Source organism: Delphinapterus leucas, chromosome 3, assembly GCF_059928025.1.
Source record: "Delphinapterus leucas isolate spDelLeu-1000000601 "Yukka" chromosome 3, BTC_Dleu_Yukka2, whole genome shotgun sequence".
Taxonomy (NCBI): Eukaryota; Metazoa; Chordata; class Mammalia; order Artiodactyla; family Monodontidae; genus Delphinapterus; species Delphinapterus leucas.
In genome coordinates this window covers 152,970,791-152,998,588 of record NC_143131.1, presented here as the reverse complement: position 1 = coordinate 152,998,588, position 27,798 = coordinate 152,970,791, and the positions used below count along the sequence as shown (strand labels likewise).

The 27,798-nt window shown below is 37.9% G+C and overlaps 1 long non-coding RNA gene across 2 annotated transcripts in view; it reads right to left on the bottom strand.

The window, feature by feature from the left end:
* LOC149749782 (uncharacterized) overlaps nt 1-27,798 on the bottom strand; it is a 71,615-nt gene that overhangs the window by 37,799 nt on the left and 6,018 nt on the right. The window contains exons 3-4 of one of the 2 annotated variants that reach the window (XR_016392524.1): nt 26,473-26,879; nt 25,962-26,083 (exon numbers count right to left, since the gene is read on the bottom strand). This is a non-coding gene — a long non-coding RNA (uncharacterized LOC149749782). The remainder of the gene's footprint in view (nt 1-25,961; nt 26,084-26,472; nt 26,880-27,798) is intronic. The other variant, XR_016392525.1, reaches the window with a different exon arrangement.

Genomic DNA, 27,798 nt, shown 5'->3' with positions numbered 1-27,798 from the left:
GGTTAGGGTTTCAATATATGCATTTCGAGGGAGCACACAAAACACTGAGTCCGTAACATAGGTGCTCAATAAGTGCTCTTTGATGCATCAAAAAGTAATTTAGGGCTTCCCTGGTGGCTCAGTGGTTGAGAGTCCGCCTGCTGATGCAGGGGACACGGGTTCGTGCCCTGGTCAGGGAAGATCCCACATGCCGCGGAGCGGCTGGGCCCGTAAGCCGTGGCCGCTGAGCTTGCGCATCCGGAGCCTCTGCTCCACAACGGGACAGGCCACAACAGTGAGAGGCCCTAGTACCGCAAAAAAAAAAAAAAGTAATTTAAACTGATTCTCTGCAGCAGCCTATTACTGAAACATCTTTTAAATCATCTTTCCCCTCTATGAATACAGAGCTAACCCTAGCTATAGAGGAGCCACATCATTTGGGTATTTAGCTTATAATATTCTAATTGTACACATCTAGGGAGATAAAGAGAGAAGGAGAGAAACAAGAATTTAAGTAGCCTGAGTGAGTCTGCCTGCCCTTCCATGCACTAAATATAACCAGGAGGGTAGTGAACAGGGAGACACAAATTAACTGTGCCTACAAGGTATGTCGGTCCCTGGAACCTCTCTCAGAGTAATCAGCTTGCAGTGTGTGCAGTGTGGTTCTAGTTTGAAGATATGCATTTTTCATATACGTATTTTACTTCATAGAATTGTACACAAATCTACTTACGCTGCACTTTATGTCAAACTTAACGGATTTCTAAAGGCATTTTTTTACTATACATGGTTTCTGCCCTAAGTGCTGACTAAACCCTAATTGCTGAGGCAGACACTACTCCACCGTAATCAGTGTGTCAACAGAACATCAAAATACTCTTCTTCTTTAAACAAGAGGTCAGATAAAAAGAGAAGTTTCTAGTCTTCACTCACAGGTGAACCAAGAGGTGCAGGGATAAGAGTGATTTCTGAGATAAAGCCAGCATGAAATAGAAAACTAGTGAGGATGTGCTGTATAGCAAGGGGAACTCTACTTGGTGCTCTGCGGTGACCTGGATGGGAGGGAAATCCAAAAGGGAGGGGAATATGTGTATACATATGGTGGGTTCACTTCACTGTGCCGCAGGAGCTAGCACAGCATTGTAAAGCAACTATACCCCTGATTAAAAAACAAAAATAAAAACAAAAAACCCCAGCATGTCTTAGTTTCCAAGGTAAACACAGGTATACCAGGACCCTGAAAACCTGGAAACAGAGCCTCTGTCCACCAGCAACAACTGGGCAACAACAACTTGGCCCTTTCCTCCTGGATGAAGAAATGAGTTTGCTGACACTGTGTTTGTTTCAAGACCCAGAAAGTGCCAAATACTATGAAGTCACAGAAATGAACATGACACGTTATGGTGGAAGCTCTTCTCAAAAGATGGCAGACACATTGAATAGAAAAGGGTTTGGCTGTACCAAGAAGCGAGTTTCTCAAAGCTACAGAGAGAATGACTTTGCAGGGACAGTGGCATTGCTGAGAAGGTGATTCCTTTAGGAACACTGTTGACAAACAAAGCTTTGCTGATAGTGGCTACACCTGCCAATTCTCTGTGTGGCTAACTCACTTCTGATAACCTTTCATATCAGCTTGTTATGTCAGGAACTTAATCCAGCCCAGCAGTGGTTTTGTGGTGCTGTCCAGACAAGCTATTCTCACCTGAAATGCTTCAATGGCTGTATCTATCCAACGGCAAGGAAAATTAGAATAATTTTCCCAACAATTTATTATACCATAGTAATAGTTTACCTGAGGAACTGGGAGCAGAATTCATTCCCCATTCTTTAGAGCATGATTCCTTTCTGAATCAATCACAGGATATTAGCTCTTCTAGGTATCTCAGAGATTACCAAGTCCCATAATTTGGATAAGAATCTGCAAAGGAGAGGCACTGAGTAGTCCACAGTCGCAACGCTAAGAGGCAGAGCTGGTCTTAAACACCGCTTTCCTAAATCTTTGCATCCTAGATCTTCGCTCAGCATTTGCATCCACAAAGCCAAATGCCAATAAGCTAATCAGGATCCTATCAATGCAGCTATTTTCTTGCTTAAACAATTTACTACTTTAAGAGACTAGAGACCTAAAACTTTGTGCTCCTAAGAGCTTAAATGGAATGACACAAGAAAAAATCTGTATAACTGGGGTTATCTGTAATGCTCTTTTTTTAAAGTTAAAAAAAAAAAGGAAAGAAAATGGCTGTAATTCTTCTCCACTGACTAGGTTTACTTGGGGTTGGTTATTATTTCAGAGTAGCAGGTTTTAAAGGGACAGTCAGGTCTCAACAGCATGAAGAAAGGTGCACAATTTTTTCTGAAGCTCATCAAATTAATAATGACAATAATAATAAGACTAATAATATGATAGCTAGCTTTTATTGAGTTTGTGGGGTTTTTTTGTTTTTTTTTGGCCACACCACACAGCATGAGGGATCTTAGTTCCCAGACCAGGGATTGAACCTGTGGCCCTTGCAGTAGAAGCACAGAGTCCTAACCACTGGACTGCCAGGGAATTCCCTATTGAGCTCTTATTAGTATCTAAGTTCTATTTATCATTTAATCCTCATAATAAACTATATGGTAGATATTATTTACCTATGAGAAAACTGAGGCATAGAGGAATTTTAAACCTTATGGAGGAAGGAATTGAATCTAGGAATGCCTCCTTAAAAATCACAACCTTAATCATTCCTTACTGAGATGATCCTCTTACAAAGATAGGGAGATGGACTTCAGAACTCTCATCGTCTTTTCTGGATTTAGAATTTTAGTTCACAAAAGGTGAATCTGCTACCTGGTTTGCTGGTACCCTCAAAGAGTTAATGATCCTTCCAAGGCAGAAATTCCCTGGAAGGGAGTAATTCACAGCCTGGGGAAATGCAGACCAGTACGTATAACATGGTAAGCAAATGAGTTCTTTCTATTGCAGTGTCGAGGCTGACACATTACATAGGATCCTCTCTGCATCCTGTGGATAGCAGCATCTATATAATGTACTCAAAATAAATAAGGCTTTGAGTGTATGGGAAAGATAATCACAATTCAATTTACACAGAGACATGAATCGTCTACTGTACGTTACAGTGACTGCTTAACTTCTCAAAGAAAACATTCGTTCTTCTTTCCCAAAGAGCATCTTGCTCATCTACTAACTTCATATTTTCAAATACAGCTGTTTCCCTCTCAGATGTCAGAAATGCCACCACACATACTGGATCCCCTTGAAGGGATCAAGAGAGAGTCAAGTTCTCAAAAGTGCCTCATGAGCACAAGAAGAAGGTCCAAGTAGTGTATGAAGGGGGATGAGACAGTTTCCATTCTCTTGAAAGATGGCTACTCTCAACTGTAATGGATGGTCAGAGAGTTGCTGGTGAAGAGGGACCGACACACTGCTGCGGCAAGGCACACAGGTGCAGAGTTTTGGAGTATCTACAGGAGAGCCTTCCATCCCTCAGAGCCAACAGTATGGCAGTGATTCCAAACATACAGGCAAAGCTCCACCCTCAAGGCCGTATTACACGTACGTGGCTAAAAATGGAAACTTTCCTACTGCCCCAAAATGGGGACGCTGTTAAACACATATGGTGCATTCTCGTTAAGGAATACTATGTGGTCACCAAAGACCACACTTAAAAAGCACAAACAGTAAAAGATAACAATAAATATTAGATTCTACTACTTTTATAAGTTTTGTAGTTTTAACTCATTCTCTCCTTTTTTTCTCTCTCTTCCTTTCCTTTCCTTTTCTTCCCCATTAATTCAAACAAAAAACTACATTGGAGATAGTGTGGTAGGGAATATACCAAAACGATGAAAGGAGCTCTCTGTGAACTGGTCATCATTATTTCACTTTAAAGAGGGGAAATGTAAGGATCAAAGCGGTCCAATGTCTTTGACCCTGGTGTACAGTACTGGTAAATTGGGGTGATATAATACCATGCTGCTTCACACCTACCCACCGAATTTAACACCCCCCACCCATTCCTCAGTTGTGAAATGATGACCTTTCTGATCTCTTCAAATGCTGGTGTAAAGGGGTCCAGACACATATGACTGTGAGACTTGCATGTTCTTACCATAAAAAGTTCACCAAGTTAAACGTATTATAATTTCAGAAGTCATATTATTAGAATTAAAATTATCAGGTCTTTAGTGTGTATATTATAAAAACAAGTTCTAGTTGAAATGAATTATTTTAAATTAATGAGCAGACCTGAAAATCCATTTTCATTCATTCACTCATTTGTCATATATTTATTGAGCACCTTTGATGTCCCAGGTCTTGTGCCTGACTCCAGGAATATAAAAATTAATAACATAGGCCCTGCTTTCAAGAAGATCAATGGCAAGTGAAACATGATATACACACACACTAAAGTTGCACACACATGCTATGGTAATTATAATGATAGGGATAGTGCCAGGTATGAGTTAGAGAGGCATGAAGAAAAGTAACAGCCTGTGAAGGATTCCTGAAGAAAAGAAGGGAATGCCTTAGTCAAATTATATAGTATTAATAGAGATATCTAGGGGGACAGGGATAAGAAAGAACATGCCAAAGAGCTGGAAAACACTGAGTTCAAAGTAAAGAGAGACAAAGGATGAACTTTTCCACCTGGAGCAGATGACAGCAAAACTTGTTCACCAGTTATAGTTCAGATGCGAACCACTACAGGGAATTGACAAGATAATCAAATTAATGCTTATATTCATCTTTACCATGTATTTTCCATAGCTGCTAGAGCTCTCCAATGGTTATATAAAAGATGGCTTTAGTGGGACAAGCCATGTTCCCCCACCCAAGTACAACAAACCAATTTGTGTAAGACATGCTGAAGCCTTGAATTAGGGAAGTGGTGACAGGGATAGAGAAGGAAGAACAAATTTAGAAATTAAGTAGATTAATCTATATGATCAAGGTATGGACCATCCCAATATATACACAACCTCAGGATTTGCATACTATTTCAGGGAGTCAAATAATTTAAAGCTCATCCTAAGTGTCTATGAATACTCAATTAAGAATGCTTCATCTATAATAAGTAAAACTGTGATGAATACCTGTGGAAATTAATTTTCACTTCAAACTATCAAACTACCATTGCTGTTAAACACCTACAATGAAGACTGGCCTACTTCTCAAACTGATTCAGTGAAATTTTATTTTAGATATGGTTTATTAGGGGGCTTCACTGGTGGCACAGTGGTTGAGAGTCCGCCTGCCGACACAGGGGACACGGGTTCGTGCCCCGGTTCGGGAAGATCCCACATGCCGCGGAGCGGCTGGGCCCGTGAGCCATGGCTGCTGAGCCTGCACGTCCAGAGCCTGTGCTCTGCAACAGGAGAGGCCACAACAGTGAGAGGCCTGTGTATCGCAAAAAACAAACAAACAAACAAAAAATGCACATGCCTTTTGACTCAGAAATTCCGCCTCTAGGAATTTTATTCTAAGGAAAAATTGGAAATTGGCACAAAGATATTAAACACAGATGAATTCATTTTTGCAGAATTATGGAAAGAGGGGTAAGACGACTAGGTAAAAAGCCAGAAAACTGCAACAGGAGTTAGAAAGCTAAATCATGGTACATCTGTGGGATGGAGTACCTTGCAGCTTTTTAAATTGTGGAAGAATATTTTTAATGACATTCAACGTCTCTGATGTTGGATTACATTTCTGCATGACTGTTATACTTCAAAGAAAAGGTTACTCTAAAAAAATTAATAATATATCTGGCCATTCTCACTTAGTATGTGGTTGTATCATTTAGATGTGTTTTTCAGAATATGTGTTTTTCAGATTTTCAGAATATGGAATGCTAGTAAAAACCAACAGTCAAAGAATTAAACTGTAGAATATGATAACTTCAATATTTTATTATTTGGCCTTTGTCTACACTCCCCTCAGCTCCATATACATCTCTAAATTATGGCTAAAGAGGTGAGAATTAATATAATTAACAAAGGAGGCCAACATTATGAGCATCATGAAGGAAGAAAATAAGAGAAAAACTGATAATTAAAAAACTGTCTAACTATTTCTTGAATAAACCAAAATTTACTCAGTGAAGCTTTAAATTTAATCACATTAAAAAAACAGAAAGAACCTAAAAATCTACTCTTTCAAAAACATTAATTACTCAATAAATACAATTATAGCAAAGGATATTCTGTTTCTTGACTTTAGTTAGGGTCCATGTATGGGTTCACTTTGAGATGATTTACTGAGCTATAGGTGCTTTTCTTTATGTTAACTTCATATGTTTTCTTTATGTTAACTTCATATGTTTTCTTTATGTTAACTTCCAATGAAAACATTTAATATCTAAGTATTGAGAAGTAAATATGGTTGCAAATGCTTTGTATGTTGTGGATCCCATGTGAAGAAGAAAACTTTGAAGGAATTCATATCTAGCTAAGACAAAAAGAACTGAAATTCAAAGATTGAACCCTTTAAGTACAATAACAAAAGAAAAACTTGTCTGAATGGGTATATGACAAATAACATCTATTTAGAGAACTTAACAGAAATGACTTTACTGTAATTAATGCAACTGCCAGTCGTTTCCAAGATAACACTCTACGATGATGGAAATGTCCAAATCTCCATTGCCCAATACAGTAGCCACTAGCCACATGTAGCTGTTGAGCATCTGAAGTGTGGCTGGTGTGACTAAGAAACTGAGTTTTCAAATCAATTTAAGTTAACTGAATTTTAATAGTCATATTTGGCTAGTGGCTACAGCACAGCTAAGAGTAAGCAATGGGAAACCAACTATTTAGCTTTAATTTTCAAGTTAATAAGATTGTATGTACTGGAGAAAATAAAATGAAACCCCACTCTTCGGTCTCTACATCCCCTAGTCTGAAGTGCCTCGTTACTGCTGATAACACCTGCATGGCTGACCATTTACTCCCTAAGAGAAGAAAACTGACACTGCTTATAAGTTCCAAATGACACTGCCAGTGAGCTTTATTTTCTAATGGAACAACTGCTTTCTAGTTAAACGGGTTTCTCAAAAGGTCTAAGGATTTGCTGTCATGAAAATATATGTTTTATCACCATCTTTCTCTTTTCTTTATTTTTTAAGTCAATAAGAAGCTACAACTACTAGAAAATTATTTATTTTTTCTTGAAACTATTGGGACAATCACATTGTCCCTGTTTATGGCTCTATGAAGCTAGAAATTTGGTTATAAATGTCCAGCTTTCCAATCATGCACTGTATCGTTTTCACTCTAGAATGGACCATTTCTCTACAACCCTGGAACCTTACATAAACTTCCTCTCCCTATATTTCTCCTACATTTGGACAATTTCAAGTAGGCCTTCTGAATGCAGAGTTCAAGTTCTCCAAATGCCTTCCATAATATTCACCATTTGATTTTGTCTCTCTACTATGACCTGCTCTACGTTATATAGTAGTACTGAATATTTTGATAAGGGATTGTGATGCCTATTTAATTTTCTGTCTTCACAAACTATAAGCATGTGAGGTCAGGGGTTGTATCTTATTTGCTGTACACATATATAGTTTATTAATATTTTCTGGGTAAAATGAATGAAATAAATCAAATATTACTAAATTAACTACATCACTAGAGGGGTGAAAAACAAAGGACATATGTTAATTGTATTATTATTATTATTTTTTGCGGTACGCGGGCCTCTCACTGTTGTGGCCTCTCCTGTTGCGGAGCACAGGCTCCGGACGCGCAGGCTCAGTGGCCATGGCTCACGGGCCCAGCCACTCCGTGGCATGTGGGATCTTCCCGGACCGGGGCATGAACCCGTGTCCTCTGCATCAACAGGCAGACTCTCAACCACTGTGCCACGAGGCAAGCCCTGTTAATTGTATTTAAATTCATTTGATTACACACATGAGCAACAACACACTCTTCTCTAGTGCTTATGGCATATGAAACAAGAGAAGGGTAATAGGCTGCAAGCCTAAGGAAAAAATGTCAGAGCTGAAAATGAGAGATTTAACAAAAGAGGAACATTTTGTATGTTTGCATATATAAATGCCATCAGATATAACAGGGATCTGCCAATTTTTTTTTCTTAAATGGCCAGATAGTAAATATTTTACGCTTTGCATGGCACAAGGTCGCCATCACAGATTCTTTTTTTTGGGGGGTAACAACCTTGTAAAAATGTAAAAACAATTCTTAGCCTACAGGTTATAGAAAAATAAACTGCAGCCTTCATTTGGCTGACAGATTATAGTTTGACTACACCTGACATAGAGGATTAGCACTCCTAATGTGAACACTTAAATGATTTGTCATGCTTTGCCTCAAAGAAGAAAATTGGCACATATGGATGATAAATGTTACGTTAGTATGAATCTGAGGCTTCACATCCCGTGTTTAAAAAGGAAAGACAAAGAAAGAAAAATAGTCATGGTAATTTAATCAGAACAACGTTGACCCAGTTACAGATGTGTTTGCAGATGGCAATCTGTATAAAATGGTCTGATTAATAAGGCCTGACATATGATAACACCAGGAACCCACACTCCATAGGATGTTAAAAATATCTAAAAATGCAAGTTGCAGAAAAGGGCTCTTCCCCATAGGCTCATGGAGCTTCACTGAAGTAGATGAATCCTTCTTTGGAAAGTCTTATCACCATTGCTGGTTATGAAAGATATTGTATCCCATATCTACATTGTGTTTTTCTTTGGATTTTACTTAATCAGAGAAGTAAATATTTTAAAAGGGAGGCAATGTACCTTTTCTTTGTTCTGCCTCTAGAATTAGTGTATTATTCTCCAAATGATGCCAATTATTAGATTTAAAAAAGTGAACACAGCGTTATACTTAATAAATGTCTAAAAAGAGAATTCTCTCTCTTCTTATAACTGAGCAGGACCTTGTGGGGCCTTCCCAGGACAAACGTCCCCACCACCCCCACCCCGGCCACATGTCCTCCGCCTGCCTCTTGTTTGTAGAAAATATTTATTCCCCCAGGCCTCCACTGAGTCATAAAAGGCTGGCTCAAGAATTAATGATTGAAAGAATGTGAACACGTAGTAACAAAAAATAGTAGTTGGACCAGGAGAAATGGTAACAATTTACAGTCACAGAATCTTTAGTTCCTCCCTGAAGGACATAGATAACAGCATCTGACACATACTCTTGAGTTGTTTTGCATATACTAAAACCCCCACTAGACACAAGAAGCTAACTGCATGATGACTATAAGCACGTAGGTCCCAGACCAGCTGGCGCCTGAGGACTGATGATGTTAATCCCTTGTCGCCATCCTGTTAACTCACCATCAACCAATCAGAGAATTATGCAGGAGCTTACCAGGCACCCTGCAACTATCTCCCTCATCTTGCCTTTAAAAACCGTTCCCTGAAATCCATGGGAGAGTTCAGGTCCTTACTTGGCCTTTCAATAAAGACTGCACTTTCCTTCACAAGAGCTTGGCTTTACTGTGTGTGGGCAAGTGGACCCAAAGGTCTAGTTTGGTAACACTCTTTCTGGCTTATTGAGTGAATTCTCCATTTACATCTTCTTTGTAGCTGCATCTTACAGGCTTAAGAACAATAACTCACTACAAAGCACGTAAACAGAATGTATCTATTATCTCAATACCTTCAGACATGGTTAGTACTTACATATTCAAGTACAGAACAGACAGTCTCCTAGAGAACTTTAGTTTTTCAAGAAACACTGTAAAATGGTTCTAAAATAGCCCCTTAATTTTGAGGGAGAGAAATGTCTAGGAAAAAAAAAATAGTGTTACCCACAGAATAAAAAAAAAAACAGGTTAAACAGAAATCAATCTTTTTTTTTTCCTTTTGGATTGCAAAAATTGCTAAAGTGGTTAAGGTAGCATACGATTTTTCTTTCTGAAGAACTTTGTCCAGTCTGACAAGTAAATAAATGTGTAACTCTCTCTCTCCTTTTATTGCTGCTGAAACAAGAAATGGAAAATAACTGCAGCGCATTTATGACATACTAGTTTCTTTCTCTACATGAAACACACAATGACAACAATTTATAGATGAACTGTACCTTTGATTGAACACAGAATGGTGGACTAGCTTCACTTTTGTGGAAATGGATAATCTGTCATAGTTTCTGCCCCTGGAAAAAATTACAACCCAAAGGAAAACTACAGGAAAGCCTTTTTTTCTAACAGTGATAAAATATGAAACTGGTATTTTTGGTGTACATAAAATATTTTTTAAAAATTCCTAAGGAATGCTATCATCATCAAAGAATGCTTGAAGAATTTCATGTTTCAACACATACCACTTCTCATACATCAAATTTACCAAAAAATCATTTTGAGATTGCTTCATGGTTATCATACTCTTGTCTGATCATCCAGTCTTTATTATTACTTACTATTACCATTACTATTACTTTTGAAATAAATATGTATTATTAATGAAAATCTGCTTTATATATGGTATATATGTAAACTTAATTTTCCTCTCATACCCTGTAACCTGTAATATGCCAGATCAGTTAAAAGAGCATTTAAATGTTAAATGCTCCTATCACAGGAGTATAAAGTAGAAGAGGTAAAATTTCCCCAACCTCAGAAGAAAAGCATGATCAACTGATGTCCTTTTATGGAATTATAGCAACAAATTCCAGCCAAAAAATTTTCGATTTGTTATTTAAAAGATATTTTTCAAAAAAATAGAGTAAAAAGAATTTGTTTCACAGCATTGCTAAACAGTTTCATAAATCCAAATTTGAAAATAATGCCAAAAATCATACTGATTTTTTCTTCTTTAAATAATAGTGAAGTTCCATTGAAACTGTTTTTTAAAGATTAAAAAAATACTTCTAAAAATGCATGATTTTACTTTCAATACCAGTTTAGCTGGTCAAGAAATTTTGGTGAATTTTGGTATGAGAGTCTTTCTATTTCCCCTGCTCCAAAAAATCAGTAAAATAACAGGTTACAAAATCTGAAAAGTCTGGGTTTAATAAGCCAAGGTTTCTAGATTTAATTTACTCTGAAAAATAATTGTGCCTATAATACACTGGGATTTTCCAAAAACTTCTGGAGTTGCCATTTGGGAAATTATTAGAAGAATATAAGTTTTCTCAATCCAGTTGAAATTTGAAGACTAGGTATATATACTTTTGATAATTATTCTTTACTTCTTTTGGGGTCTCTCTCTCCTATGCTAACACAAGCTGATTAAAAGTATACCGATCTTAAAGGAAAAACTGATATTCTACAATTGCTTCAATACTCTTTGTATACAACTCGTTGTCTAATTTTCTGCTTGCCAAAAATAACCCTGGGCCACATCACTGCTATGAAGATTAAAATTACTTTTAAATATATTCATTAGGTAATTTCTATATTTAGGATACATAGTCAAAATCATTATTTTTCATATTTACAAGTTGTCCTTAAGTATATATTTGGTTCTAGTTATAAATCTAAATGATTAATCTCCAAAATATACAAACAGCTCATGGAGATCAATATCGAAAAACAAACAACTCAATTAAAAAATGGGTGGAAGACCTAAATAGACATTTCACCAAAGAAGACATACAGATAGCCAAGAGGCACATGAAAAGATGCTCAATATCACTAATTATTAGAGAAATGCAAATCAAAACTACGATGAGGTATCACCTCACACCAGTCAGAATGGCCACCATCAAAGTATCTAGAAACAATAAATGCTGGAAAGGGTGCGGTGCAAAGGGAACCCTCCTACACTGTTGGTGGGAATGTAAATTGATACAACCACTATGGACAAGAGTATGGAGTTTCCTTAAAAAACTAAAATTAGAACTACCATATGACCCAGCAATCCCACTATTGGGCATATACCCTGAGAAAACCATAATTCAAAAGGAGATATGTACCACAATATTCATTGCAGCACTATTTATAATAGCCAGGACATGTAAGCAACCTAAATGTCCACTGACAGATGAATGGATAAAGAAGATGTGGCACATATATTCAATGGAATATTACTCAGCCATGAAAAGAAATGAAATTGAGTTATTTGTAGTGAGGAGGATAGACCTAGAGTCTGTCATACAGAGTGAAGTAAGTCAGAAAGAGAAAAACAAAGATCGCATGCTAACACATATATATGGAATCTAAAAAAAAAAAATGGTACTGATGAACCTAGTGGCTGGGCAGGAATAAAAATGCAGACATAGTGAATGGACTTGAGGACATGGGGAGGGAGAAGGGTAAGCTGAGATGAAGTGAGAGAGTGGCATGGACATATATACACTACCAAATGTAAAATAGCTAGTGGGAAGCAGCCACATAGCACAGGGAGATCAGCTCGGTGCTTTTCGAAGACCTAGAGGGGTGGGACAGGGAGGGTGGGAGGGAGACTCAAGAGGGAGGGGATGTGGGGATATATGTATGCATATGGCTGATTCACTTTGTTGTACAACAGAAACTAACATAGCACTGTAAAGCAATTATACTCCAAATAAGATGTATTAAAAAAATAAATAGGGGACCTGGTCCGAGGAGCAGGGGCGGGAGCTGCGAGACCAGGGTGGTGCAAAAGGAAGTGGAGTTTCTAAGTTATCATTAAAGTGAAGAAACGTTATTATTTACTTGAACCTTCTTCTTGTCATAATCTTTGGAAAGATAGGTGTTTCAAGTAAGGGATCAGGACTCCCTCTTGCCAGAACACCAGAATCACAACTAATTGCTGAACAATCGTCGACAGGAAGACACTGGAACTGACCAAAAAGGATACGCCACTACCACAGATAAAGGAGAAACCACAATGAGATGGTAGGAGGGGTGCAATCACAATAAAATCAAATCCCATAACTGATGGGTGGATGACTCACAAACTGGAGAACTATACCACAAAAGTCCACCCAATGGAGTGAAGGTTCTGAGCCCCATGTCAGGCTTCCCAACCTGGGGGTCCAGCAATGGGAGGAGAAATTCCTAGAGAATCAGATTTTGAAGGCTAGCGGGATTTGATTAGAGGACTTCGACAGGACTGGGGGAAACAGAGGCTCCACTCTTGGAGGGCACACACAAAGTAGTGTGCACATCGGGACCCAGGGGAAGGAGCAGTGACCCCAGAGGAGACTGAACCAGACCTACCTGCTAGTGTTGGGGGCTCTCCTGCAGAGGCATGGGGTGGCTGCAGCTCACCGTGAGGAGAAGGACACTGGCAGCAGAAGGACTCCTTGGCGTGAGCCCTCCCAGAGTCTGCCATTAGCCCCACCAAAGAGTCCAGGTGGGCTCCAGTGTTGGGTTGCCTCAGGCCAAACAACCAACAGGGAGGGAACCCAGCCACACCCATCAGCAGAAAAGCAGATTAAAGTTTTACTGAGCTCTGCCCACCAGAGCAACAGCCAGCTCTACCCACCACCAGTCCCTCCCATCAGGAAACTAGCACAAGCCACTCAGATAGCCTCACCCACCAGAGGGCACACAGCAGAAGCAAGAACTACAATCCTGCAGCCTATGGGAAAAAAACCACATTCACAGAAAGAGAGACAAGATGAAAAGGCAGAGGGCTATGTACCAGATGAAGGAACAAGTTAAAACCCCAGAAAAAAAAACTAAATGAAGTAGAGATAGGCAACCTTCCACAAAAAGAATTCAGAATAATGATAGTGAAGATGATCCAGCACCTTGGAAAAAAAGTGGAGGCAAAGATTGAGAAGATGCAAGAAATGTTTAACAAAAACCTAAAAGAATTAAAGAACAAACAAACAGAGATGAACAATACAATAACTGAAATGCAAACTACACTAGAAGGAATCAATAGCAGAATAACCGAGGCAGAAGAATGGATAAGTGACCTGGAAGACCGAATGGTGGAATTCACTGCTGCGGAACAGAATAAAGAAAAAAGAATGAAAAGAAATGAAGACAGCCTAAGATACCTCTGGGACAACATTAAATGCAACAACACTCGCATTATAGGGGTCCCAGAAGGAGAAGAGAGACAGAAAGGACCCGAGAAAATATTTGAAGAGATTATAGTCGAACACTTCCCTAACATAGGAAAGGAAATAGCCACCCAAGTCCAGGAAGAGCAGAGAGTCCCATACAGGATAAACCCAAGGAGAAACACGCTGAGACACATAGTAATCAAATTGGCAAAAATTAAAGACATAGAAAACTTACTGAAAGCAACAAGGGAAAAACAACAAATAACATACAAGGGAACTCCCATAAGGTGAACATCTGATTTCTCATCAGAAACTCTACAAGCCACAAGGGAATGACATGATATACTTAAAGTGATGAAAGGGAAGAACCTACAACCAAGATTACTCTACCCGGCAAGGATCTAATTCAGATTCAATGGAGAAATCAAAAGCTTTACAGACAAGCAAAAGCCAAGAGAATTCAGCACCACAAAACCAGCTCTCCAACAAATGCTACAGGAACTTCTCTAAGTGGGAAACACAAGACAAGAAAAGGACCTACAAAAACAAACCTAAAACAATTAAGAAAATGGTCATAGGAACATACATATTGATAATTACCTTAAACGTGAATGGATTAAATGCTCCAACCGAAACACACAGGCTTGCTGAATGGATACAAAAACAAGACCCATACATATGTTGTCTACAAGAGACCCACTCAGACATAGGGACACATACAGACTGAAAGTGAGGGGATGGAAAAGATATTCCATGCAAATGGAAATCAAAAGAAAGCTGGAGTAGCAATACTCATATCAGATAAAATAGACTTTAAAATAGAGAATGTTACAAGAGACAAGGAAGGACACTACCTAATGATCAAGGGATCAATCCAAGAGGAAGATACAACAATTATAAATATATATGCACCCAACAAAGGAGCACCGCAATACATAAGGCAACTGCTAACAGCCATAAAAGAGGAAATCAACAGTAACACACTAGTGGGGGACTTTAACACCTCACTTACACCAATGGACAGATCATCCAAAATGAAAATAAATAAGGAAACAGAAGCTTTAAATGACACAATAGACAAGATAGATTTAATTGATATTTATAGGATGTTCCATCCAAAAACAGCAGATTACACTTTCTTCTCAAGTGCACATGGAACCTTCTCCAGGATAGATCACATCTTGGGTCACATATCAAGTCTCAGTAAAGTGAAGAAAATTGAAATCATATCAAGCATCTTTTCTAACCACAATGCTATGAGATTAGAAATGAATTCCAGGGGAAAACAGACACATGGAGGTTAAACAATACGTTACTAAATAAGAGATCACTGAAGAAATCAAAGAGGAAATCAAAAAATACCTAGACACAAATGACAACGAAAACGAGATGATCCAAAACCTATCGGATGCAGCAAAAGCAGTTCTAAAAGTGAAGTTTATATCTATACAAGCCTACCTCAAGTAACAAGAAAAATCTCAAATAAACAATCTAACCTTACACCTAAAGGAACTACAGAAAGAAGAACAAACAAAACCCAAAGTTAGCAGAAGGAAAGAAATCATAAAGATCAGAGCAGAAATAAATGAAATAGAGACAAAACAATAGCAAAGATCAATAAAACTAAAAGCTGGTTCTTTGAGAAGATAAACAAAATTGATAAACCATTAGCCAGACTCATCAAGAAAAAGAGGGAGAGGACTCAAATCAATAAAATTAGAAATGAAAAAGGAGAAGTTACAACAGACACTGCAGAAATACAAAGCATCCTAAGAGACTACTACAAGCAACTCTATGCCAATAAAATGGGCAACCTGGAAGAAATGGACAAATTCTTAGAAAGGTATAAGCTTCCAAGACTGAACCATATAGAAAATATGAACAGACCAATCACAAGTAATGAAATTGAAACTGTGATTAAAAATCTTCCAAAAAACAAAAGTCCAGGACCAGATGGCTTCACAGGTGAATTCTATCAAACATTTAGAGAAGAGCTAACACCCGTCCTTCTCAAACTCTTGCAAAAAATTGCGGAGGAAGGAATACTCCCAAACTCATTCTATGAGGCCACCATCACCCTGATACCAAAACCGGACAAAGATACTACAAACAAAGAAAATTACAGACCAATATCACTGATGAATATAGATGCAAAAATCCTCAACAAAATACTAGCAAACAGAATCCAACAACACATTAAAAGGATCATACACCATGACCAAGTGGGATTTATCTCAGGGATGCAAGGATACTTCAATATACGCAAATAAATCAATGTGATACACCATATTAACACACTGAGAAGAAAAACCATATGATCATCTCAATAGATGCAGAAAAATCTTTTGACAAAATTCAACACCCATTTATGACAAAAACTCTCCAGAAAGTGGGCATAGAGGGAACCTACCTCAACATAATAAAGGCCGTATATGACAAACCCACAGCAAACATCATTCTCAATGGTGAAAAACTGAAAGCATTTCCAGTAAGATCAGGAACAAGCCAACGGTGTCCACTCTCACCACTATTATTCAACATAGTTTTGGAAGTTTTAGCCACAGCAATCAGAGAAGAAAAAGAAATAAAAGGAATACAAATTGGAAAAGAAGAAGTAACACTGTCACTGTTTACAGACGACATGATACTATACATAGAGAATCCTAAAGATGCCACCAGAAAACTACTAGAGTTAATCAATGAATTTGGTAAATTTGCAGGATACAAAATTAATGCACAGAAATCTCTTGCATTCCTATATACTAATGATGAAAAATCTGAAAGAGAAATTAAGGAAACACTCCCATTTACCACTGCAACAAAAAGAATAAAATATCTAGGAATAAACCTACTTAGGGAGAGGAAAGACCTGTATGCAGAAAACTATAAGACACTGATGAAAGAAATTAAAGATGATACCAACAGATGGAGAGATATACCCTGTACTTGGATTGGAAGAATCAATATTGTGAAAATGACTATCTACCCAAAGCAATCTACAGATTCAATGCAATCCCTATCAAATTACCAATGGCATTTTTTACAGAACTAGAACAAAAAATCTTAAAATTTGTATGGAGACACAAAGAACCCCGAATAGCCAAAGCAGTATTGAGGGAAAAAAACGGAGCTGGAAGAAACAGACTCCCTGACTTCAGACAATACTACAAACCTACAGTAATCAAGACAATATGGTACTGGCACAAAAACAGAAATATAGATCAATGGAACAGGACAGAAAGCCCAGAGATAAACCCACGTTCCTATGGTAAACTAATCTATGACAAAGGAGACAAGGATATACAATGGAGAAAAGACAGTCTCTTCAATAAGCGGTGCTGGGGAAACTGGACCGCTACATGTAAAAGAATGAAATTAGAACACTCCCTAACACCATACACACAAAAAAACTCAAAATGGATTAGAGACCTAAATGGAAGACTACACACTATAAAACTCTTAGAGGAAAACATAGGAAGAACACTCTTTGACAGCAAGATCTTTTTTGATCCACCTCCTAGAGTAATGGAAATTAAAAAAAATAAATAAACAAATGGGACCTAATGAAACTTAAATGCTTTTGCCCAGCAAAGGAAACCATAAACAAGATAAAAAGACAACCATCAGAACGGGAGAAAATATTTGCAAACAAATCAACGGACAAAGGATTAATCTCCAAAACATATAAACAGCTCATGCAGCTCAATATTAAAAAAACAAACAACCCAATCCAAAAATGGGCAGAAGACCTAAATAGACATTTCTCTAAAGAAGACATACACATGGCTAAGAAGCACATGAAAAGCTTCTCAACATCACTAATTATTAGAGAAATGCAAATTAAAACTACAATGAGGTATCACCTCACACCAGTTAGAATGGGCAGCATCAGAAAATCTACAAACAACAAATGCTGGAGAGGGTGTGGAGAAAAGGGAACCCTCTTGCACTTTTGGTGGGAATGTAAATTGATACAGCCACTATGGAGGACAGTATGGAGGTTCCTTAAAAAACTAAAAATAGAATTACCATATGATGCAGCAATCCCACTACCAGGCATATACCCAGAGAAAACCATTATTCAAAAAGACACATGTACCCCAATGTTCATTGCAGCTCTATTTACAATAGGCAGGTCATGGAAGCAACCTAAATGCCCATCGACAGACGAATGGATAAAGAAGATGTGGCACATATATATTACTCAGCCATAAAATGGAACGTAATTGGGTCATTTGTTGAGACATGGATGATCTAGAGAGTGTCATACAGAGTGACATAAGTCAGAAAGAGAAAAACAAATATCGTATATTAATACATATATGTGGAACCTAGAAAAATGGTAGACTTGAACTGGTTTGCAGGGCAGAAGCTGAGACAAAGATGTAGAGAACAAACTTATGGACATCAAGGGGGGAAAGCAGCGGGGGTGTGGGGGTGGTGGTGTGATGAATTGGGCGACTGGGATCGACATGTATACGCTGGTGAAAAATAAATAAATAAATCTAACCACTTATGCTTTAAATAATGCCAAGGGAAAAAAGTTGCTTAAAAATATTCATTTAGAGCAGCAGTAATTGACCTATCGCCATTTGCTGGGTACCAGGAAAGCTGATATTTAGCCTTTCCAAGAATGTAATAGATAACTAATATCACAAACCAGACATCTATTCTATTCTGGCAGTAGCACCAAGGGTTTTATCCTGCAGAAATCTTGCACCAGCTTCCCTCCAAGTTTTCAGTCTCAAAATTTTAGGCTGGATAAGCTACCTCTCTCCCAGAGAAGTCATTGGCTCTGAGACTGCCACAGAAACAAAGCATACTTTTCTCTATTCGCCTATTTGCCATCCAGACTGTCCTGAAACTTGAGATCACTGCTGGGAACAAGTGAGAAAAAGGGTGTAAAAACTTCTTATTCCTCCCTCTTCCCAAGTCCATCAAACATAAAATCTTTGTTATACTGCTTTAGTCAACTTATGTTACCCCTATTTGTGCAATGGGTTAAAAATAAATATGGTAGAGATTATTGAAATAAAATCATAAACTAAACATTAATCTTCAATTATGAGAAAATTTCCATAAAGTACTCATTATGAGCTTGAGACTCTCTGGACACTCTAAGAAATGAGTTAATTTTTCCTTATGGGAAGTAAAGAGGATTGACCAAACATGAATTTTTCCTTTTAAGGAAGAAGCACATGATTTGATATGTGTGTACCTTTCCAGAAGGTAGATCTATTATGTACTATCCCAAAGGAAAAGAACATGTACATTTTGAAGAACTCCTTTGAAAAACATCTCTTTGATTAGAAATGATGTTTGCTTCTTTTCAAAATATTTCTTGGGCTTCCCTGGTGCTGCAGTGGATGAGAGTCCGCCTGCCGATGCAGGAGACACGGGTTCGTGCTCCGGTCCAGGAGGATCCCATACGCCGCGGAGCAGCTGGGCCCGTGAGCCATGGCCACTGGGCCTGCGCGTCCAGAGCCTGTGCTCCGCAACGGGAGAGGCCACAACAGTGAGAGGCCGTGTACCGCAAAAAATAAAATAAAATAAAATAAAGTAATAAATAAAAATATTTCTTATACAGAATAAACAGAAATCTACCTCTTAGGGTACCAAATGTGGGAAGAGAGTTGTGATTCTCTATCATCACGGGTCCTTGAGAAATGTTAGGGATAGAGTCAATCACTTTCCTTTTGACCTTAGAATTGTACCCTATAAGCCATACAAAGACTCCCCAGTAAGGCAAAGACACCTCTATGAGATCTACCCTCAACCATCAACAATGTAGGTTCTGGAGCTAAAATGGTGAATACTACAAGGGATCTCTCCTTCAAGAAGAGAGCTTATAGAAGTATGAAAATATCCATTTATTGCTTGTTGCTTTATTTGAAGGAACTCTAAGGCCAATTCAAAATGTAGTCTAACATAAAGAGGGGGGAGGCAACCCCAAGTTTCCAGAAACTAAATACTTTCTCTTTCACAAATGAGGAAATGTAAATGAGAGGCCTCATCAGGATAGCCCCCACGTTTCCCCAAGTCTAGTGTATAATCACTCAATGACAAGTGAAATATTTTGTCTTAGAACTGTTAAAAATATACCAAAAATGTCAACCCAGTATGGATAAAAGTAAGTTCAACTAAGGTTTTTAAAGTAAGCATTTTACAGATGGTAATCTAAGGAAGATGCATAGTTTTCCATGCAATACATCTTTCTTTTCCACACATGACTGCTAAACAAACAACTGAACCTGAGACTGATATAACAGAAATAAAGGCTCAAGTCCCAGGAAGACTACAGTCACCCTCTACTGCATGCAAGTAAAAACACATCTACAATAAAATGTGAATTCTAGAAGTAAGTTTGTTACAAACAGAACTATCCATTCTTACCCCAGCCCCAAGACCTTCCCCCTCACCATAAGTCTTTCCTATTTCAGGTCAGGACAACAGTGTCCACCCAGCTACTGAAATCCCCAAAATAGAAAGCATCTAATTATTCTTTTTCAATAGCCATCCACCCCAACTCAAAGAATAAGTTTTGTGTAACATTTGAGTTTTTATTTTCATAACGTCAGAACAAAATTGGTAATCATCAACCCATCTCACAATCTACCTGTATACGTGGCTCTCACAGATGCCATAAACATATTAGCTATATCAATCAATAAATCTATGCTTCTTTCTTTGTGAAGTTTTCAATTTGTCAACCAAAACTCTGTTTTCATCTATAATTCCTCTAAAATAGTCACATTCAAAAAATGATTTATAAGAAATTAAAATATTTGTTAAAGTTTGCCAGGCCTGGCATAATATTTTTTAAAAAGTCTTACAAAATAAACGTTAGATGAACTTATTTTTTGTAAATTAATTGTGTCATTTAATCTTCATGATTTATATTTTCAATGTTAATAATAACTTATACAAATGATACCTTAAAATCAATTAATGTTATATGAGTACAAAAAGTGCTTGCACAGATACAGCTCTGGAAATGATATTATATCGTTACCTTTTTTGACTTATGAATCACAATTTTCTAAATATTTAAACTGCACCTTTGCCAAAGATGCAATGTTTCTTTTTCCTTGTCAGTGAAGTACGTTTTCTTCTTCCTTGACAAGACAAAAAATGAACCACTCCAATTTATGAGTCATGAGCTAATCTTTTTTAAAAGACAGTTTTAGAATATAACTTCAAGTAAGTTTCCTCTAAGAATTAATGAATTACAATCTCTCAGAACCTTAGTCACTGAAGTATACACTTCTGAGAATAGAGGCAATGTATGAATTTGCTTAGAAACACTCAATGATATCTTTCATTATTGACAAACTAATTCTGTTGTACACAAAGTGTCTAAAATTTTACTAAATGGCTTGTGGAAGCTCAAAGACTGATCATTAGAAATTCTCCCTTCCACTAGGAGGATGCAATGTTCTTGGGGCTGAGGTATAAAATGAATCATTTGACATTTGAATTCATAATTGTACTGGCAAAATTGATTCTGGGTATTTCACATGAGAGTCCAGAATTTTTCTGGGAAATTGGCATCATATGAAATGAAATGTGTTAATGTCACATTATTAAATACAGAATTCGGGAGCACAACTTTACAGTAGTTTGTGTGAAAATGTATGGGTGTTCATCTGCCCAGGAGAGCAATATGAGCCATTGGTGAGAACTGTGCTAAAAGATCATTTTTAGGAAAAAGTAAAGCTATGATTCTCATACAGATATAAAAAGGAATGCACATTAAAGATTTTACTTTACTTAGATGAGGAAATCAAGCAGATGTTGTAACTGAATGAAGGGAAAAGGAAGAAAAATTCATATGGAGTAAAGGAATGTTGAAATTAATTGCAAATGTGGACAAAACCAGTTTTCCACAGAAAAAAGGTACTCAATTAAAATCACTACTGCACAGAGAAGAGTTTATATATCTATTAGTTACCTGCAACTTACAAAGAGTTGCAAAATAGCTCAGAGACAAGAAACAGAGCTAGAATCTGATAACCAAGAAGGGAAATCTAAGAAGGCTGCATTAAAAAAAAGTACGTGTCTGTGTGTGTGTGTGTGTATATATATATATATATAATATATATATATATATAGAGAGAGAGAGAGAGAGAGAGAGAGAAAGGATGCATAGTTTTTCACTGAATACATTTTTTTCTACACATGACTGCTTAATAAACAACTACAACCTGAGGCTGATATAATAGAAATAACGGCTCAAATTCAAGGGAAACTACTGTTACCCTGTACTGCATATAAGTGAGAACACATCTAAAACAAAATATAAATTCCAGACATAATTGTTTTAAAACCAGAACTACCCATTTGTCCCCAGCCCCAAGACCTTTTCTCTCACCCTAAGTCTTTCCTACTTCAAGTGAGGACAGCGTTGTCCACCCAGCTACTCAAATCCCCAGCTAGGAAGTGTCCAATTCTTCCCTTTCAATCACCATCCGCCCCAACTCTAAGGCAAGACAATGCATCATCAAGTCCTTGTTTGAACATGATAATCTCTTTTGGTTTACTGGAAGCCTCTCACTAGTCCCCAGACTCTACTCTTGCCTCCCCACAATTCATTTTTCTTAAAACAGCCAGCGTATTCTTTTAAAAATGAGATCAGATCAAGTCTCTCCACACTCAAAACCAATAGATAGCACTAGGATTTAGAATAAAATCCAAATCCCTTTTATGGGGCATCCTAAGGCCCCAGAATATCTGTCCCTGCCTATGTCCCTAACTTCAATTCTTCTCATTTGCCCGCTTATTCAACTTAGTCCTTATTTATTGGAATCCTCTTGATCCTTTGATCACACCAGCCTGGCTCCCATCTTTGCACTAACATTTTCCTTTATTTGGCTCTCTCTTGTCCCAGATTTTTGAATGCCTGGCTCCTTTTTTGTCTTTCAAAGGCAATTTCCTCAGGGATAACTTCTTGCTCCATTCAATATAATATAATGCTCAAGAACACTGTTTTTTATTTTATTTTTTTCATGGCAACTTACTGCTGAATAAAATTTTAAATTATTTCATGAATATCACCTATGTCCCTGCCCTAATAAGCAAATTACCTAATTTCAAGGACTGTATCTTTTTTGTTCATGACTGTACATAAACACACAATAAGATTCTAATACTGTTGGTCATCAGTCAATATTAGCTGAGTGAATTATACTTGTTTTCTTTCTTCAGGGAAGTGGATAAAGTACATTTTTCTGACGTATGATGAAAGTTCTAGAATTTGTGATAGATAAGTTCAGACTACTGAGGGAAGTCTGATTTAGAGAAAAGAGTAACTTAGAAGATCTGCAGGTATGTTAGCTTTAGGGCTAATGGGGAAGAGGAATTAGACTCATTTTCTTAGGTCTATCAGCATCTAATTCAAGAAAGACTAGCAGGAGTTTATTTATTTATTTATTTTTTGTGATACGCGGGCCTCTCACTGTTGTGGCCTCTCCTGTTGCAGAGCACAGGCTCCGGACGCGCAGGCTCAGCGGCCGTGGCTCACGGACCCAGCTGCTCCGCGGCATGTGGGATCTTCCCGGACCTGGGCACGAACCCATGTTCCCCGCATCAGCAGGCGGACTCTCAACCACTGAGCCACCAGGGAAGCCCAGGAGTTTATTTTTAAAGAAATCAGAATAAAGTCAATGCTGGGGAAATGCTGTAGGCTTTACAATGATAGCAAGAGAAGCTCCCCTACATAACAGTGAGAGCTGGAATCAATGTCTCCAGTTTAGCCTGAGTATACATCTGATAGAGAAACATCAGCTTTCTGATTTGTTATACGGAGATAACAGTCTTATATTCTTGTTTCTATTCTATTTAGTTGTATAGATCCAAGGAGATTATTTATGAGGATATACTTTGAAAAATGAAATACAGTACTAACATGAAGCACCACTGTCATTAAACCCATCACTTAACCTCTAAATCTCCATTTCCCTATTTAAACTATCTCAAAATGCCTCTCCCTCTGCTTTTTGAGTCAGAGGTAAATGGAAAAGATTTTATTTTGCTGCTGATGGTAGCAATACAGGTTGCATTAGAAATGAATGGGATGGAAGGACTCTGTTGATTTTGTTTAACCCTGCAATCGGATCCACAAATGCACAGGGCATTCACAGAGTGGAAATTTATGCCTCCAACTAACAGTAATAAGGTAAGTTTACTTTAAAAATGATATTTGGGGAGTGTTCAATTACTGTGAAGTTATGCCCCCAACCAAAATGTCATCCAGTTCCCTAGAATCATCCACAGGTCTTCTGAAAAGGTTTCCTCATTTGCCTCATCCTTCTGGCTTGACTGATGGCTCCCACCCAGCCTAATCACTATCACAAAGCATATGTTGGTTTAGGCAATAACAGACCTTCATAGATCATTTACTGGATTCTCCCTTGACGTAAATTGTTATTTTTCTTTGTTTCTAGCAATAATAATACAGGGCATTGTGTAAAACCAGGTTTTCAAGCACTGAGCTAAAAGCTCAACGTGCATTAACAATGATAATAACATTTGAGACAGACACTGTCACAAGTGCTTTGCAGTCATTATTAGTAACTCATTTCTTTCTCAAAAAACCCTGTGAAGCAGATACAATCTTCCCAAATTTACAAAACAGAAAAGTGAGGCACGATAATATTCCAGAACATGACAGCATTCACAGAACTGGTTACGTGGTTAAGTTGCACTGGAGCTGTGATGGAAGCTCTTAAATGTCTTGCCACAATGCTGGAAAGCAGTTATTGTCTTCAGTAGAAAGATACTGAGATCAATTCTCAAAATTCTGAAGTGACTGGCCCTATTTGCATAGTAAAGACTATGTGATAGGCCAAGGACTCTGTCAAAGTAACCAGATTAGGTCCAAGATGGAATCACTCATGCTAAGCCCCACATCAGCAAACCAAAATTTATCTAAGTTTCCCTACCTGGGCTCTCCAAGCAAAGGAAGGCCCAGGTCAACCAACCAATCATGCTTGCCTGCTTACCAAACCCTTATCCAGCTCCTTGTTCCATATAAGGAAAGGAACTCTCATTAACCCATTAGCAAATGACCAGTACATCGTCCTTGACCCTGCTCACTTTGGCCTATAAAAAGCTCTCACCTTGTACTGCTCTTCAGAGCTCCTTTCTACCTGCTAGATTAAACAGTACCCAAGTCATGAATCACTGAATAGAAGTCAACTAGATCAGTAAGTTATCTGTAGAAAATTTTATTTTAACAACTCTATGGCGATCCTTTCCAAATCCATGATCTCAGCTCTTCCACATGCCTCACGAGCTTTATATCGTGAGAGAACGCTGTGACCTCAGTTTCCTCAGGAAAGTGACTCCTCTCTGCCTAATCATATCATAAGGGAAACCAGGGCTAGAATCAGTAAATGTTTCCCAACAAATAGAACTAAACAGTAAAGTGTTTTAATCCCAGCACATCATTCATTCTAATCACTATATTCTCAGGGGCAAGTACTCAGCAAGCTGTGTGGGAATGACATGCACTGTTTCCATTAAAGTCATAACAGAATTTGTGCACAACACTCCTTCTCACTCCTTCGAAAACAGCTCCCTTGCTCCTCTTCTAGTGAATATTAGCATCTACAATGTGTTCTGCTTTGCCTCTGCATTCCTGGTCTGAAACTCTTTTCTGGAAAAAAGGCTTACAAAGAGTTCCTGGAAGTAAGAATTATAGACCCCCAGGGTACCTAAGGATAGGAAACTCACAAATTAATCCAATATGTAATTAGTTTTTTCCTTTTTCTCAGAGATAATAAAAATTAAGTGTTCTCACAAATATAGTAACTGAATATCCAAAACAATATTACTGAATCATGTTGGCTTAAAATGTACATGATAGAAGACTCACTTGATTTTTGTCATCAATTAAAAGTTATTAAGTATTAAGGAAATTATATTTTATTTTTTTGGTCTGAACATGTTTTATGATTCCTATCTAATCACATCTCCTTCTAAAAAAATTATCTACCTTTTTTAGAGACAAGAGCTAACATGTCCATGTTTTATTTTATAATCATAGCTGATACCTTGTGAGTCATAGATGTTCGGGTTAGACTAAGGAACTTGAACCCTTGGACTGGCAGAAGGCTGTGCTTTGTGGAGCTTAGTTCAAAAATAGGCTTCACCATTCATATCTTTCCCTGGGAATCTGGAAGGGTGTAATTGAGAGATTAGATAGAAACGGTAATAAAATAGTTTTTGAATAAAAAGGCAATAATTAATCTCAAACCCTTTACTTCTTGTATGGCAGAATTTTTCAACTTTGGCACTACTGATATTTGGGGCTAGAAAAATTTTTTTTAATTTTTACTTTATATTGGAGTATAGTTGATTAACAATGCTGTGTTAGCTTCAGGTGTACAGCAAAGTGACTCAGTTGTACGTATACATGTATCTACTCTTTATCGAATTTTTTTTCCCATATAAGTTATTACAGAGTATTGAGCAGAGTTCCTGGTGCTATACAGTAGCTCCTTGTTGGTTATCTATTTTAAATATAGCAGTATTATTATTGTTATTTTTAACGCGGGTTGTTACCTGGTGCATTGAATGATGTTTGGCAGCATCCTTGAACTCTAATGACCAGAAGCCAGTAGAATCTCCTTCTTCAGTCCTGACAATCACAAATGTTTTCTGACATTGTCAAATGTCCCCTATCAAAATCACTTCCAGTTGAGAATCACTGCCTTATGGATCTTGAACCAGTAGATCAATATACATAGAAATCAAAAGGGAAAATTTAACAGCTGTCATTCTGGTAAAGCCAGAATACAGCTTGGAATTTAAAATCAAGACTTCTTTCAGGACTTTCCTGGTGGTCCAGCAGTTAAGGCTATGCACTTCCACTGCGGGTTCAATCCCTGGTTGGGGAACTAAGATCCCCCATGCTGCGTGGTGCGGCCAAAAAAAAAAAAAGGATTTCTTTCTTTCCCTCTGAAGTGAAACTAGTGAGAAACAGAAAGAACAAGAGAATGAGAATAAGAACGAGTGGTAAATTCTTGGCAGCCCAGGTCCCAATTCCCTCAATCATATTAGTTACATATTCCCAAATGAAGGAGTTGCTCTGAGGAGAAAAGAGGAAAATGCTTTCCTTACCCCAACAGAGGCAAGGCTTCCTATGTTATACATGAGATTAAAATACAAGTTAGAGAAAAAAATGTGTGCTGTAGAAAGGGGACAAAGATAATCTAGGAGAAGTAACCTACGCAAATAGGCAAGCTGGACAATGAAGATGTAGAAAACCAGCGTCAGCAGATAAGTTCCAGAGGTTGGAATGGGGAATACAGCAGATGGACACAGAGCACCAAAGACTCAGAGAGGGAGCAAAATATTTCTCTCTATGCCTAAGCTTCCAGGTCCAGTCAGAGTCCATATGTAATTATAACAACCATTTGTCCACTGCAATAATCTGACTGAATTCTTCCTCGTAACCAAATGAGCCAGATTCAAACACTGATACTGCTATCATTTGTATGAAAAGAAGAGTAACTAGTCAATAATGTCAATCCAAATCTGAACCCATGTCATTTTTTTAAAATTCAATTTTAATAGCTAAAAGGCAGGCTTGATTTTTTCGTGGATTTTTTTTTTTTTTTTTTTTTGCGGTACGCGGGCCTCTCACTGCTGTGGCCTCTCCCGTTGCAGAGCACAGGCTCCGGACGCGCAGGCTCAGCGGCCACAGCTCACGGGCCCAGCCGCTCCGCGGCATGTGGGATCCTCCCGGACCGGGGCACGAACCCGCGTCCCCTGCATCGGGAGGCAGACTCCCAACCACTGCGCCACCAGGGAAGCCCTTTTTCGTGGATTTTTAAAGCAGTTTTGAGAGAGAAAGAAAAAGAATAAATGGCATTTTGCATCTTTCCT